Raw genomic sequence first — 15,197 nt, forward strand, 5'->3', positions numbered from 1 at the left:
AATGTTGGGAGTATTATACATGCTTTATGACTGTAAATTCTTTGGCCTTAAAACAGACCAAAAACGCTTGGGGACTATCATGGAATTTGTATAAAACAATTTTGTGTGCAGTTTCAATGCTTCTTGTTAAATATTTTAGTATAGGTGGTGTTCACATGACATATCACAAAGCAGGTAGTAATTTCATCATTAAAAATTAACTGCCGCAGTAACAACTGACTGCCTGACTTGGTGAGCTATGAGAGAATGTACTTAGTTACAGTTTCATTTCATAACGCTAAATGAACTTTTACACTGTCATTTTATTTTTATTTTTTATTTTTATTCTATACATCTTTATGGAACTCTTTTCTGAGTTAACAGGAATGCTAGTGATCTTACAGTGTTCCTGAAATTATTTTAAGCATGAGCGAAAGCCTCATTTGACAGATAGCAAAACATAATCTTCCTTCCAGTGGAACATTTGTATTTAAAGCAAGCCACCTACCCATATAGCTTTATATACTGTCCTTTAAAATACTGATTCCTGAAAACTCATCAGTATTGTCCTGAAAACTCATTAGTATTTTCCTGATTAAGTTTAACTCAGAAGCCTAATTCAGAAAACGTTTCTAAATGTTCTAAATTTGAGGAAACGAGAAAGGGGAGAAGAGCAAAAGAAATACTAGAGGAATGTATGGCAGAGGCAACTTGTTAAATTAAGTGTGATTTGCCTTATGATTTATGTTGTGCTTTGTTCTGCTTCATAGTCTGTGTTTTTATAATGGCAAACCAAAAAATTTTCACAGAAATAGGGTAAATATCTTAGAATCTTGATTGCCATTTGGTCATAATTAAACTTCATGAGAGTTTTTTTTTCTACTGTGTGTTAAAATCAAGGAATTTTTTTTTTGTCTACTCTCTTCACAGGGATTTAAAACAGAAAGTCCCAGATTAGAATTCTAACTTGGTGAAGTTTGTGAAGTTTTTGGAATTACTTCAAAGTTTTATTTTAAGCATGTGTTAAAGTGCTCTGCTGAAACATAATCCCTGGTCTCTGTATTTCACTGTTGTCTGAGATTCATTTCGTAGTTATCTGTCCAGAAGAGAGGCAGAAAATGACTGCTTTAGAGGACGCTTCAATGTGCTTGGAAACATGCTTTTATAAAAGTATCAATAGAATTTTTTGGCAACAGCTGAAAAGGAAGAGCAATGTCAATTAAAGCCAGTATATCTATCTGCTGGTAGATTTGACTGTGGGTTTCAACTGTTGAGAGTCATGATGGAGCTATATATAGTTAATCTTCCCATTGCCAAGGGGTATTAACACATGTTAAATTGAACATGGACCAGCAGAGCCTGCTTGGGACAGTGCAGATAAGTCGTCATTCTGTAAGCATTCGTGTTTATTTTTGCCAACTTGAAACGTTAGATGGATATGTTTTCTGAACAGTAGTCAGAGTCAGAAGTTGTATGACCCACTCATCTGCTGTGCTTCAGCTCCTTTTGAATGAGTTGTTGATGCAAGGAAGCCCTGAACTGGAAGATCTGGCCCTCTCAGGAGTTCCTCAAGCGTGTTAGAGCAAGTGACAGCATACAAGAAACAGTAGAGAAGTGTCTGTCATACGTGCAGCTTTTTATGAATATTAGAGAGTGCCTTGGAGCTAGTGAAAATGGGGGTGTACACAGCTTGCATGGATTTTTTCTAAATCAGACCTAATTTATTATAATTTTTTTGGAGTCAACCTTATCTCTGACTGTGCCTGTTCACTGTAGTAGCTGCCAGCAGAAGCAGGGAAGTCTGTTCTGCACAAAGGACTAATAGAAGCTTTTAAAACCTTTGGAATAAGCAGTGCAAATTTAGATCTCTTTCTTAAAATGACATGGTGAGGTTAGCTTTTGGCATTTTATTTCATTGTTGTAATGGTCCATAATACTTAACAGAGCCAGCTTTAAACAACAGATAAGATGGAATTGTGTTATGGCCTTAGATTTAGCATAGTCATGGTACAAAGGTGATATTCCTGTTATAATAGCAGGGCTTGTGTCTTTATATGTTAAGCATTCTGAGATTTCAAGCTAGTCTACTGACACCTTGTGATGTTTAGCCCTTGTGGTCAATCCTTACTTACATGGGCTATCCACACCTTGATGCCATCAGAGGAAGTAGAGGATTACTCAATAAGAAGCCATGACTCTGTACAGAGATTGCATGTTAGCTTTCAGAAGTATTAATGTGATTTATTTGGTTCTATTTATCTCTCTTTGAGCTGTTGGCTTCAGTGTCTTCCTTTGCACTAAGCGTCTGAATATCCCATCAATTCATCTTTCCTTTAATGTCTTATGTTATGCATGGTGTACTTTTTTCATTTCACATTATGTTCTGTCACTAGAATTTCCAACTGCCTTGCTTTTTACTAATTTAAATATGATACATTACATTAATGTAACAAACATTAATGTAGAAATTTAAGTGCTATGAAGCATCTGTGTTTTTGAAGTGTAGCTAGAGGAAACACTGGAAAATATTTTCCATAAAGTAACAAGCAAAGAGGTTGGTAAGAGAGAATTATTTCATTAAGCAATGGTGCTAAGAGATAAGGTGCCAATACAAGAATGCTGTTGACAGTATGCAGTTGTGCTGCTTTGAAAGATCACAAACATGTGGCTTAGCAAAAATTTAACTGAATAAAAAGTGAAATTGCTATGTAACAGTAATAAATACAATTTCATAGGGCCTCAACTAGATAGAAGAAAGAGAAACAGTGGTGGAAAAGCAAACAGCTTTGTGCTTCCTCAGCTCCAGCATTGTCAGAAGAAATACACCAGACAGTTAAGACTCCCTTCTTCCACAGTTTGAGGGTTTGTGGATATTTTCTGTTCTCATCATGCATCTGGAATGGAAGGGCTTGAGAAGTGTTACTGATGGTTTAAAGCATTATTTTACTTTCAGTTTCAAAGCTGTTAATACAGCTGTTTAAATACTATTTAATACATACTATTTACATACTATTTAAAATCTTGTTGGAAATATTTGACATTCTGACTAAGAAAGTAATGGGTTGCTTAGCTGATTGGGTTTTATGGGTTATGTATCAACAGATGTTCATGTGGCTAGCACCTTTGCTGTTCTGCAAATGGAATTTTTAGTTTTTAGCCGGCGCAAGAGTCAACGGTTTTTATGAAAGTACAGAACAAGCAAGAAATCCTAATGGATTTTCATTCAGCTGGTTCACTACGTAAACTTCAGTAATTTAAAACTTTGTAGTGCCCTATTCTGCATTTGTATTGCCATTAATATGTGCTTTCATAAATTTTTTTTGTTTGCTTGTTTTTTTGAGACAATACTGGATTTAAAAAAAAATTTTTTTTGGTGGGGCAAGGGATTCATAACTAGATCATTCTCCCTGGGATAACACTTGTAGGTGGTGGTGCTGCAGTGAGACTGGGTGATCGTTGCTTGGTTGGGTTTTAATTCTCTGTTGCACTAGAAGTTAGTGCTTAGTGAAGAACTGCACATAAGCATGGATTTCCCAAAAAAAAAAAAAAAAAAAAAAAAAATGGTAATGTGAGGAAGCAATCCTCAGTTTGCAACATATTTTCCTTATAGTCACACTGGCCAGAGAAGCTAACCTTCTGTTCCAGTGAAATGCAAAAGTATTCTAAGCAAATCTGGGGCAACTGATTTGCATCTGGTTGGAGTCTGAAACTTTTTTCAGGCCAAAGCTCAAGCAGGATGTGAAGTTCAGCATGCAGGTGACAGGTTAAAAGGGAGCATGTGACTGTCTGGAATGTATGCTGTCAACATTCATGACTGATAAGATGCAGAAAATTCAGACACGTTTACCTTTTAATCAGGAAGAATGACTAACAGAATCAAGAGGCCTTTACCTGAAATCCAGGACAAATGACAAGGCAGAAATAAGGTACGTTTGTCATTTAAATGCTTTTAAGACAAGAGCTGGATACTTACCTAGCTGCAAAGGCTGCACTGACACACTAGTAAGTGAGGTAATCATTTTCCTGCATTTTTTTTTAATGGAAACCAAAATCAGTAGGAGATTGTGTGGTGGAATGTTTTAAGATGTATGTTTCCCCTTTCCCTATATAAGCCTGAATTGAGAGTTGAAGCCTGTGTGTAGAAACAGATGAAATGTGGAACTTGAGGCTCCATACTGGTGGTGCTATGGGATATGCAATACTTTGAGATAAAGTTTGATAGATCTGCTGTTCTCCGTAATTAGATAACTGGTTTTCCGGGGAAAAGAATGACTTCAGCTGTACAGACTGTTTAATGTCAAGAGAACTCCTGTTCAGACTTCAGTTTGTCAGCCATGACGGAGGCTGTCATGCACAGAGAAACGCATCTTAATTTTTTCGAGTTTGTTGTGGCAGTTTGGGGTTTTTTTTTGGGGGGGGTAGGGGGGGGTTGGATGTGGGTGTGTTTTGCTTGGTGTTGTGGTTTTTTTTTCTAACAGACCATTCACAAAAACCTAAGGCTTTTGCCTGATGGTGTGAGCTATTCAGGAAATAGCTGCTTTTATCAACTTTTAAGATAGCATATAAACTTCTACAACCAGTAGAAGCAACCCCAGTCCTGTTCAGATCTATCTTGTAGTATGGTTTACTTCTGGAAAATGACAGTTCTTTTCTCTTGTCATATTTACTGGTCATTTTAGTTATTCTGGCACCTTTATAAGTCTTATAGCACTAACTTTCTAAAAACATTTCATGTATTTCTTGTTGCACAGCTTCATGTATTTATTACCTGTTGTTACTTAAAGAAAACTGAAAGTCTAGCTTTATATCCTTCCCCTTTAACACTGTGCTATGGAAGACTCTAAAAAGAGGTCTGTCAGGTCAAGACTGGTTGAAATAATGAAAGCTAACATCCCTTGCAGAAACTCCTTCATATACCGGTGACTTCCAGTTTGGAATGTGGTCCTCGTAAGAATTGCATTTCAGGACATAGTTTCAGACTTTTGAATTCTTTGTATATATCATTAGTATGAGGACCTGGACCCTGGCTCATCCAAACTGCTGGTTTACCTCACCTTAAATACAGCAGTGAGTTTGGCTGTAGAAACTGAAGAAAGTGGGAAGATAAGTGAATTTTAAATCATCACAAAAATTCCATGGAGGCAGCTGCCATTTGATCTTAATGGGCGTTGCCCAAGCAGTTGTCCTTTTGTGTGTAACAGTCAGATGCCCAGTTTAAGGCCCTCTTAACTAGTGGGTGATACAATATTGGATACTGTAGTCTATTGGGAAAAATTAGAACTTAATCATAACTACTCTGTGGAGGCACTAGAGGACACCGCAGTAACAAGCAACACTTGTAAACTTCTCTTCTTGCCAGAGCATTGCTTTGCATGTGCATTTATCTTGGTGTTGCAAGTCTGAAAAGTTGCCATGCTATGAGACTTCAGCTTCAGCAGGAACAGACAAAAATCTTACAGGGGTATCATCATCTTCTGCTAAGATAGAAAATTGCCTCTTTGTCAAGAACGGTTAATTAATGGGATAATTAACTTATCCACAGGATCATCCTTGGATTTTTCCTCTTTTATAATGTCTTTTGAGGGGATAGGCAAGTAATTGAAAGAGCAGAATTTATTTTTAGGTTTAGTCTGGTCCTGAAATAAACTGAGGAGGCTGAGTAGTGTTACGATAAACAGGGAGTGAAACAGAGACAGGAAATAGGGGGTCTTTGGTAATGAATTCCAGTCACTCTTGAAACAGAAAGCCAGAGAAAGCATTACTTGAAAATAGTTTGTTAGTGACAGCTTAATAATTTTTAGCTTGTTACTCAACATTAAAATAGAACAGTTTCTGCAGATTTATATTATTCTTGAAAGATAATTTTTGAAAGATCATTTAGCAAGTTTTATTTTTGGTGGGTTTAGAGTTGAATTGTTCTGGTGTTAACTGATCTGCTGTTTAAAAAAACCAGATGTTTGAGGGAGAGTCTGAAGTTTATACAGTTGTGTGTAATATATACATCTGTGAGAAGCATTTGGGATAAGACTGTGAGGCAGAAGCAGAAGATTTAGGTTAAAATAATGGACTTGCATTCAAGATTTTAGAAGTTGAGGACTGAAAGGGAAAGAAGTCACAACTATATCCTGTAGAACTAAGCCGTGCGCTTGCTTCCAAAAATTTCTTTTAACCCTGGGAATGTGACTGCTGAGATGGGCCCAAAGCATGGATGGTGAGATTGATATTTACAAGCATTTCACGTGGCTGAAGAGGGTAAGTGATTTTCTGGGCTTTGTTTTTTCTTTGTAAATGCACTTCAACAAAGCTTAGTCAGAATTCTCAGCTTTGTGAAAAGAAATATTGAGTGCCTCAGACTTAAAATACTGTAAGTTTCTTCCTGAGAAATGAATTAATGACTTTTCACGTAGGAGGAGGAGGCCTGGGGAAGGGGGAGAGAATCAGCTGTCTTTGTCTTTAAACTCTATGATCAAACAAAGATTCTAGCAAGTGCTTGAAAGTAAATCCTGAATGAGAATATATGGAGACAAGAGGAAAAAAATAAAAGCCTGTGTTGTTTACCATGATGTGTTTCAAAATGAAAAATTATTTGCCCTAGTTCTTTGCTTAATTCTTCATTGGGGTAACTGTATGAGACCTATCAAGATGCCTTTGTTTTGGATAGAAATAGTAGTATGTTTTTCCTGTGCACGTACTCTGATAAATATGTGTTTTAAAAAGACAGTGTTATTAAGATCCTGATTTTTGTGATGAACTGTCTGAACATGAATTAACTGCATGAGATTGTTTTCTCACTTCCTGTAATAAGTTTGAAAAAGTAAGTTTGTGCAGCTGTCTCGTACCCTGGAAAAATCACTTCATATTTGTCAGCTTTCAGATTCTTAAAGGTCCAAGTATTTATTTTTCAGTGTTTGAAAAATCCACGAACAGGATGTGAACAGATTGTTCACAGTAAAATGGGGAGGGTGTGTGTGTGTGTGTGTGTGTTAATTAAAATACTAATTTGTGTGTCATGTAAGCAGGAAATCCTCTTGTTGTTATACTTCTAAAATCTGTTTGAACCTCTATGTACTTTTCTTGCAAAGTCTGTGCATGCCATTTGTGTTAGTGCTTCTGTATGGCATTGGATTAAAAATATACATGTATATGTACGCACATACACATTATCTTTTTTTACTAGCTGTATAAACATAAAAAGTGGCTAAATACATGAAGTGTGACTAGGAACTTTAATTTGGGTCATTTCTTGAATAAAAAATATTCATGATCTAATGCCAGTATTTAATAAAGGCTTGAGAATCTTGAAGGTAGTTTACAAAATATTTACATCAGATTCAGGAAATTTTTAACATTTCTGGAGTGTGGGAGTGAGTGGGATAGCGAAGGAGCAGAGATAACAGGAAGTAGCAGTTGGTAACATTATACTATTGGTTTAACCTGTGCTCTGTGCATTTAAAGCTGTATAGTTCTTTAGTGGTTTTTGTGATCACGTATTAATTTATTTAAATGAAGTTAAGAAACTGCTATGTCTGACACCCCTGTTTCCTGGTTTAAAAATCATTTCTGAAAAGATAGGCTTACTAACAAAAGGCTGTAGTGTCAGGTTATCAAGTTGCATGGTATTCAGGATACACTGAGAACAGTAACATAGTGAGAAAGGGCTCACAAAATAACTACAGTGGAGAAAGTCTCTGAAGCACCCAAATGCTCACAGATTTGGAGGGGTTAACACAGGGTGTCTTTAGGGTAATTTTCAAGTACTGTGTACAGAAGGGCTACTGTGTTAAAATATAGTACAGGTTTATACAGAAATTAATAATGCTTTTACTGTTGCTACATGTAATTCCTTTTTACTGTTGCTACATGTAATTCCTTTTTACTGTTGCTACATGTAATTCCTTTTTACTGCTGTTAGGTGTAATTCTTTACAAGCTCTTTAAGGGGCTGAGCATGTGTGGAGGAAGGGAATCGAAAATGATCTTGCTTTGTTCCCAGGAGAACTTAAGCAGTTTGCTCCCAAATTCCTTTGACAAGTGATTTTTAAAAAGAAGTTGAAACAATCTAAGTTGCTTATTTAATTCCCATGTTGAAGAACCCTAATGTCACATGTGTAGCACTGACTGTAATAGCATATAAAGATTTCAGGCCTTGCAATCATAAACTGTTGCTCTTTGGCTGATAATGAAAGCATGAGTACCCTTCAGAGTAACAAATGGCACTTCACAGAAAGTAACTGCAACAGACTTCCATAAGCCCTTGGTGAAGTATGCCAGAGCTGGCTCAAATTTCACCATTAGCAGGAATCACTTCAGAGAACAGGATCGGTTTTGATGTTGCAGTGGTTGGCTAAGCTAGATTTGCATTGGTATCTGTGGCTTGGATGGTTTAGGACAGCAAACAAATGCAAAAATCACAAGATACAGGCAGGGAAAATGACAAATGCAACTGCTATTCTCAGATGTTTAGAAGAGAGAATTTGGGTTTATGCAGTGGTCTTGTAACAAGAAATGCATCATGCAACAGCAGCAAGCACAAAGCAGTATTTAGATCAAATTGAAATAAGGTATCACCACACTTCAGCTATGGTCATTCTTGGCACAGCATTTTAACAGGTCATTTTAACGTGGAGAAAGTCCAGAAAGAGCCAAAGGGTATTTGTTTGTTGTGCTAATCCTGTCCAAGCCCACAAAGTGGGCAGCAAAATGTAAGAGTGAATGTACAGAGCCAAAAAACTACTCAGTTGCATATGAGGCACAGCTAATGTGTTTTTCTTTTTTTGCTCCATTTTACTGACTTTTCCAGTAATAAAAGTTACTAGTCTGCAGTAATATTTCTCACAAGAGAAAGAATTCTCTGATAATATCAGGCAAAATTCTGCAGCAGGTACAGCTATACTGTGCTATACCTTACTACTGTACTTGAATGACACTTTCAGAACTGGGCTAGCTTATTCTAGCTGAGAAGCTGAATATCTGACATAGACACACAGTGCCACCCTGCTTTCATGCAGTGTTATGAGGGTGTGTAACAATGCAAATATTCTAGGATACCTCATCAGTAAGACACAAAGCCTAGCTATAAAGTAAATGGGAATTTATGGAGGCATTGGTTTGGTGTTTCACCACTGAATAAGGGCAAAATCACTGTGATGTGTTGGGGCTTGGCCCATGCCTATCAAACCTGTCTCATTACTGTTCAGAGTGCTCAGGGGCAAGAGAAGGTCTCTGGGCCTACAGGCAGGACAGCTGCACCAGAGAATCAGCCTGTGCCACTATCAGCTGCCCCTGTCAGCAGTCTGTTTCTAGAAGGCTATGAAAGGTTCTCATAGATATAAAGTACACTTTGAACATTACAGCAAAGGCAGCAGCATAGTTCTCATAAAGCAGTTGATGGGCAGTTTGTGGGAAAGTGTCTTGCTGATAAGAAATGTTTGGTTCTTTGGCAGTGCCTAAGCATAAATCCATCACTCCTAAAAGTTTCTGTTGTAAGCTATGGAACTCAAGACACTCCCCACTGCCTGAAGCTGGAAGTGTCTCATCTTTAGCAAACTTTCTTTAGTTCTTCCAAGGGATCTAGGTGAGAGGGATGACATACAATTTCAACTGTTGTCTTGTTGCTTTATTCTTATCTTTCCATCTGGCCTTAACTGGAACACACCATTCCAAATAAAAATGCCATAGTCCCCATTATGGTACATAGGTATGAAGGTATAGCCCCAAGTTATTAACAAGCATCACAAACACATTGCTAATATTTACTATAAACAGTATTATGGCTTTCTAGGGACACTGTAAATTAACTGAGTTATTTGAACTGCAGTGGGTGGAATGTAGCAAAATGGAAGGTCTCTTGTCTTATTTTGAGAGAGAAATGCTTTAATTTCTCTCAGGTGTTTGATGACTGATAGCTTGCCTTAGACTAGCCTTTAGGTGTACATGCTGCACAGTATAATGGCTGACCTGAAAAAGGTATAAATTATTCTTAGACTTTCCTTTCTCTAGATGCTGTTCATAACCTGTACTAGCACGAGGTGGTGCAGTCAAACCCATGCTATAGCCATTAAACTCATGATACTGAGGGTGAATCTTCTGACTTATGTAATGATATCTTCCTTTAGTAATGGAGGAGGAAATAGGAATTGGTATTAGGAAAGATTTTCCAGATAAAATATAAATATTTGGTCAAAATTCTGTTGTTTTAAGGACTACAAAAATACAGATACTTTTGTCTTAACTTCAGACTATATGCTGTTAGCTTTCACAAGTGACTGCTGCTTTCACTGAACCAGCAAGGAGCAACAGCCAATAGAAAATCCTGTTGTTGATTTATTAGTTGCCTTCAGATGAAAGGCAAGCATTGCAGATCCAGAAATCACATTCCAGCCTTTTCCTCGTCAAGTACACGGAGTGAATGTATGTGTGTTCAGATAGGTATATATCTGAGATAGCACTAACATGCCAAGAGATTATATTTGTATTGCATCCAAAGTCAGATGCCAAAATAAAATTGTTTACTCTGTAGGCTACTCATCACTACACAATAGCAGCTACTGTGATTCATAATATCAGTTCTGCCGACCCAAAAGAGTAATAAAAGAGATGAAAATTCCATGCTCTTCTAAATACTATCAACTCTAAAATAGGCTGGAAAAATACTGTAATGTGTGTTTTCTTGTACTGAAATATAGTACTACAATTTGTGTTCCTGGTAGTCTGGGGGGAAAGCGACTAGTTGAGCTGTGCTGCCTATACTTGTTTTCAGCCTCTAAACTTCAACAAAAGACAATACATGAAGTATGTCCCTAGTCTTCCCAAATAATCTTGTATTATAGCTGCCACAGGCATCTTATTTAATTATCAGTGGAATTGAAGGTGAATCATGTGACAATAAGAAGGGTTATAACATAATTTGTCTTCTGAAAGAGGCAGGTGACTTGTTGAAAAACCTTGCAAATCACCACTCTCGCTGACTGCCAGGTTTCTTTTCCCAGCTCCTCACTCCTCCACCAATATGAGGTCCATGGTATTAGTGACAAATTCCTGTGTAACAGCTTGCTGATCAACTTCAGAAGTTGACATTTTTTATTTTAAAATTAGTTGTGTGGCATATTCTTGGAGCTGAAACTGAAACAGCACATATGAAGGGAACATAAACTGGCCTGTATTCAGTTTTATTATCTTGTATGTGTACTTCCTTTAAGGGGCTTTCTTTTACAGCCAATGAAGATTGAGCTAGAATTTCTGTTACAAAAGCTTCTGAGCAGAATGCTATGCAGTGGTTTTCATACTGTTCTGACAATAAGCTGCATTCTGAATTGTTTCCTTTTAAAATAGCGTGCAAGAAAATGTAACATTCTATGCTTACAGGTCTCTGAGAAGGCTGTTGATAGTTAAGACAACTACCTGGGTCGATCAAACGTTTCTCCCCTTTCTGGACAGACCCTTTTACAGTTTTCCTAATTATCCCCATTTTCAGTTAAAGCTTTTGAATCATACTCGCACCTATGATTTTTTTTAATTTATTTTTTTTTCATATCCTGGAGGAATATTTTAATCCTTTTTCTTGGAAAAAGTCTCTAATGCCTGGATCATGTAAGTGATACTTAGACAAGTTTCCAGTAGCTACCAGAATTATATCCAGATTAAAATAAAGAGCATATTCGAAAGAGAGATTTGGAAACTAAAAATGAAGAAGCTGCTGAAATATGGAATGGAATGAAAAAATACAAAAGCCTTGCTCTTTTTTTTTTTTTCCTAGAACCAGGAAAAACAATTGATTTGGAATTGTTTCAGAAAATTCTTTATGTCAATATCTGATGCAGTCTGATGGGCATTAAACTATATTGAAAATTTTTATGGAGGCTATAGTACAGGTACTTCCAAAGATTGATTTGCAGCTCCTTTAGGCAAAGTATTTGTGGTATACAGTTGACTTTTCTTCTGCAGTGATACTACCATCAAGATAGTTTCAGCTACTTTGTGTATCTTTCCTTCTGCTTTTCTATCGTGTTATACACTTGTTCACGTTTTATGCAATTTTTTCCCTTCTGTTACTATGGTTGACATATTTAGCTTTAATTTGTGGAGATCAGGTAACAATTTTTTGATCTTGAAGGCTACATCTTCTGAAATAACATCTTTGTGGAAAATCTTGGTGATTTAGCCTGTTGGCTGTGTGGTTGCACATGTCCAGGGTTTGTGAGCTCTTAAACCCAGTTGTCTTTAGTCATGACTTCAGTGTTACAGGTACTATAATTGGTTGCCACTGATACATGTGATATCTAGCTATACTTGCCCAGTTTCCTATTAGTCCTGACTTTGCAACTACAGAATGCACTCCAACCATCCACAGATGTCCTTGGTTCATATTACATCGTTTTATCTTGTCTTTATGCATGCCACAAAGATTTCCCAAGTCTGAAACAACTGCCTCATGTCAATCAGCCACTTTTATTTAGCAGATCATTTTCTGTCTACTGTACTTATCTGAGCACTCTTGGTCTGACCTATGGGCAGGGTTGATTTTTTTTTTTTTTTTTTTTTTCTGTTCACATGGGTGTGATTCACTAGGTTTTACATGAGCATTAAGTATTGGACTTCTAGCAGAGGATATTTCACTGTCTCACTGCAGCAGACATGATTGGAGCCTATACATTTGGTAAATATGAATGTAATAAAATTACATGATTTGGTGTTGAACTAATTGTTAATTAGTGATTGTATAAAATGTTGAGCTCTGTTTTGCATTTGTGATCAATTTGTTTTGTAAAGATATATTTGCAGTAATTTAACTCACTGTGCATGTAAGGCTTGTGGGGGGAGTGGTAACCGTTATATTTCTTAAATTTAGCCTAGGAATGTAGCAAATGACAGTGGGAGAAAGGGTGCAAAATCTGCCTGACTAGGTGGTCTTCATCAATAGGTTTTGTTATTAAGAGAATCTTTTCCTGCCTGGCAGTGTGCTGCTGTTCCCTGAATACTTGATGTTCAAGGTGCAGGAAAGTCTCCCCTACCATTGTGTCTGAGCCAAAGACATACTGGAGAAGGCCTGGGGGCTCTCCATTGAGAAAACTCATTTAATGGTATGTAATTGAGTTTTAACTCTAATGGAATCATAGCCACCAAGGCTAAAGATTTTGAGTTCTGAAGTACAGTGAAAGATTTTGTTCTCTAAGCGGAGTAACAGCCCAGGCAGAAGGGCTGGCAGTATGACTGTGGATGCATAGCTGAGGCCAAAGGATTATCCAGACAGAAATACAGTTGTTTATTTATATTCCTTCTTTTCACTATAGTACTTTAGGACCATACAGACCAATTACCAACTTTTAATACAAAGGGCCTAAGTCAAACTGAAGATCCATGTTTTATAAACACAGTGTGGGGCTTAGGGGAAGAGATTATTTCTTAATAAGCAGAAGGCTTAATAAAATTACATTGATTCTGTTCTGATCGACAGAAATGCTAGGACACTGACATTCTGAAATATTAGAACTAGTCAAGAGGAAGAGAAGGACTGGTCACCATTTCTTTAAAGGCATTATGTACTTACAGCTCCCTACAAGTGCCACTGTAAAATTTAAGTTGTCTGAAACTGTTTGTGTGTAAGTTACGTACTCATGTGCATTTTTAGAGCTGTTTCTGTGAGGTCTTGAATCTTAATTGTACCTACTATAAAGTGGTCAAAAGCTAATAAGAAAAATATATTCTGATTAAAATTAATGTATTTCTTTTTAAACAATGATTGTTGGTAAGAGACTGTGGAATGAGGTTCTGTACATTCTGTTCTTCAGAGTTCTTGTTAACCTCTAAAATGGGAAAAGAACTGAGCTTAGTGAATTTACATGTGATTCTGGGTAAGGAACTTGCAGCCATGGTTAAGGACATGATTAAAACATAGGAGCCTGATGAATAGTAAAACAGAATAAATAATGGCATGCAATTGAGTATAGACTACTGCAAGGTTATACATTTAAGCAGAAGCAATGACCAAACACAGGATGAAGAACAGAGCACCAGCTAAATAAGAGCATTAAAAAGGGATCTGGAAGTTATGAGTCCTAGGCTGAAAATATATCAGTGTTACTATATGGCTTATATGAAAAGAAATGTGGCCTAAGGGTCTGTTAAAAGGTTGTTTCCACTCTAGCCTTTTTCAGCTGGAGTCCTTTGTCTCCTCTGAGGCACTTCATTTCAAAACAAGTTAAGGAACAATTCGTGAAGAGGAGCCAAAAGAAAACAACAAAAGGGATCTTGAAAAATTAACCTGTGAGGGAAAGATGGAAAAACTTCTGTTTGTTTAATCCAAAGAGTCACCTTCTAATTAGAGATCTACAGATAGTCTTCAGATATATAAATATTTTCTGAAGCATAGGGAAGCAACTTTTTATTAGCCATGGTGGTGTGATAGGAACCAGTAGGTTGAAGCTGAAGAGATGATGATTGAGGTTACATGTTTACAAAAATGTGCTAATGATGGGTAGCTAAGAAGTAGATTGTCTGGAGAGGCTTGTGTAATCCATTTCTGGAGGTCTTTATGAGGAGGCCAAGACAAGAATATGGCAAAAAATTAAAGGTCCTAAAGTGGAATAGTGAGCCATATGATCTCTTCAGATACCTTTCATTCCTACTTGTTGGTGTCTTTGTGATTCAATTCCATTCCAAATTATCAGAGACAAGAGTGCTCAGTTTGTCTCAGCTCATAAAAGTGCCATGCTTATATCTAGTTTAGTACTTTATAGCTTGGAAAGTGTCTTTTGATTGGATAAATATTTTTATTTCTTGATTTGTGTTAATTAGGACCATGTTTATTTTCATCATCTCTTTTACCTTTGGACCTGTAGACCTCACCGAAGATGTAGAAGCCATGAATCTATTTAATGTTTTTAAAAATCCTGTTCACAAATGTTCAGTTCAAAAAGTCAGTTGGGGAAGAGAATTATAATTAAATTGGTGCCATTGTACAAGTAACTATAATGAGCAATCAACTGCAGGTTAGCGTAGCTGAATGGAACTCGGTGAAGTTGGGAAGTTGTGTTAGCAAAAAGCCAGCCAGAGGGTTTATTGCCTGCAACCAAGCTGGGAAATGAACCACTAAGGGCTCCTCTTACTTTTGATGCTTTAAGCAAGCCACTCCGTTCCCACAGTTGCACAATGTTTTAGTATGCAGGATGAAGCCATGGGACTCTTCTAAACTTTTTAGAATAAATCTGCAGTTGTCTTTTT

The 15,197-nt window shown here is 36.9% G+C and overlaps 1 protein-coding gene across 1 annotated transcript in view; it reads left to right on the forward strand.

Annotated features, from left to right (window-relative positions):
* Positions 1–15,197, forward strand: part of PPFIBP2 (PPFIA binding protein 2) — a 73,999-nt gene that overhangs the window by 16,249 nt on the left and 42,553 nt on the right. The gene's annotated exons all lie outside the window — the stretch shown is intronic.

Source organism: Indicator indicator, chromosome 21 (assembly GCF_027791375.1).
Source record: "Indicator indicator isolate 239-I01 chromosome 21, UM_Iind_1.1, whole genome shotgun sequence".
Taxonomy (NCBI): domain Eukaryota; kingdom Metazoa; phylum Chordata; class Aves; order Piciformes; family Indicatoridae; genus Indicator; species Indicator indicator.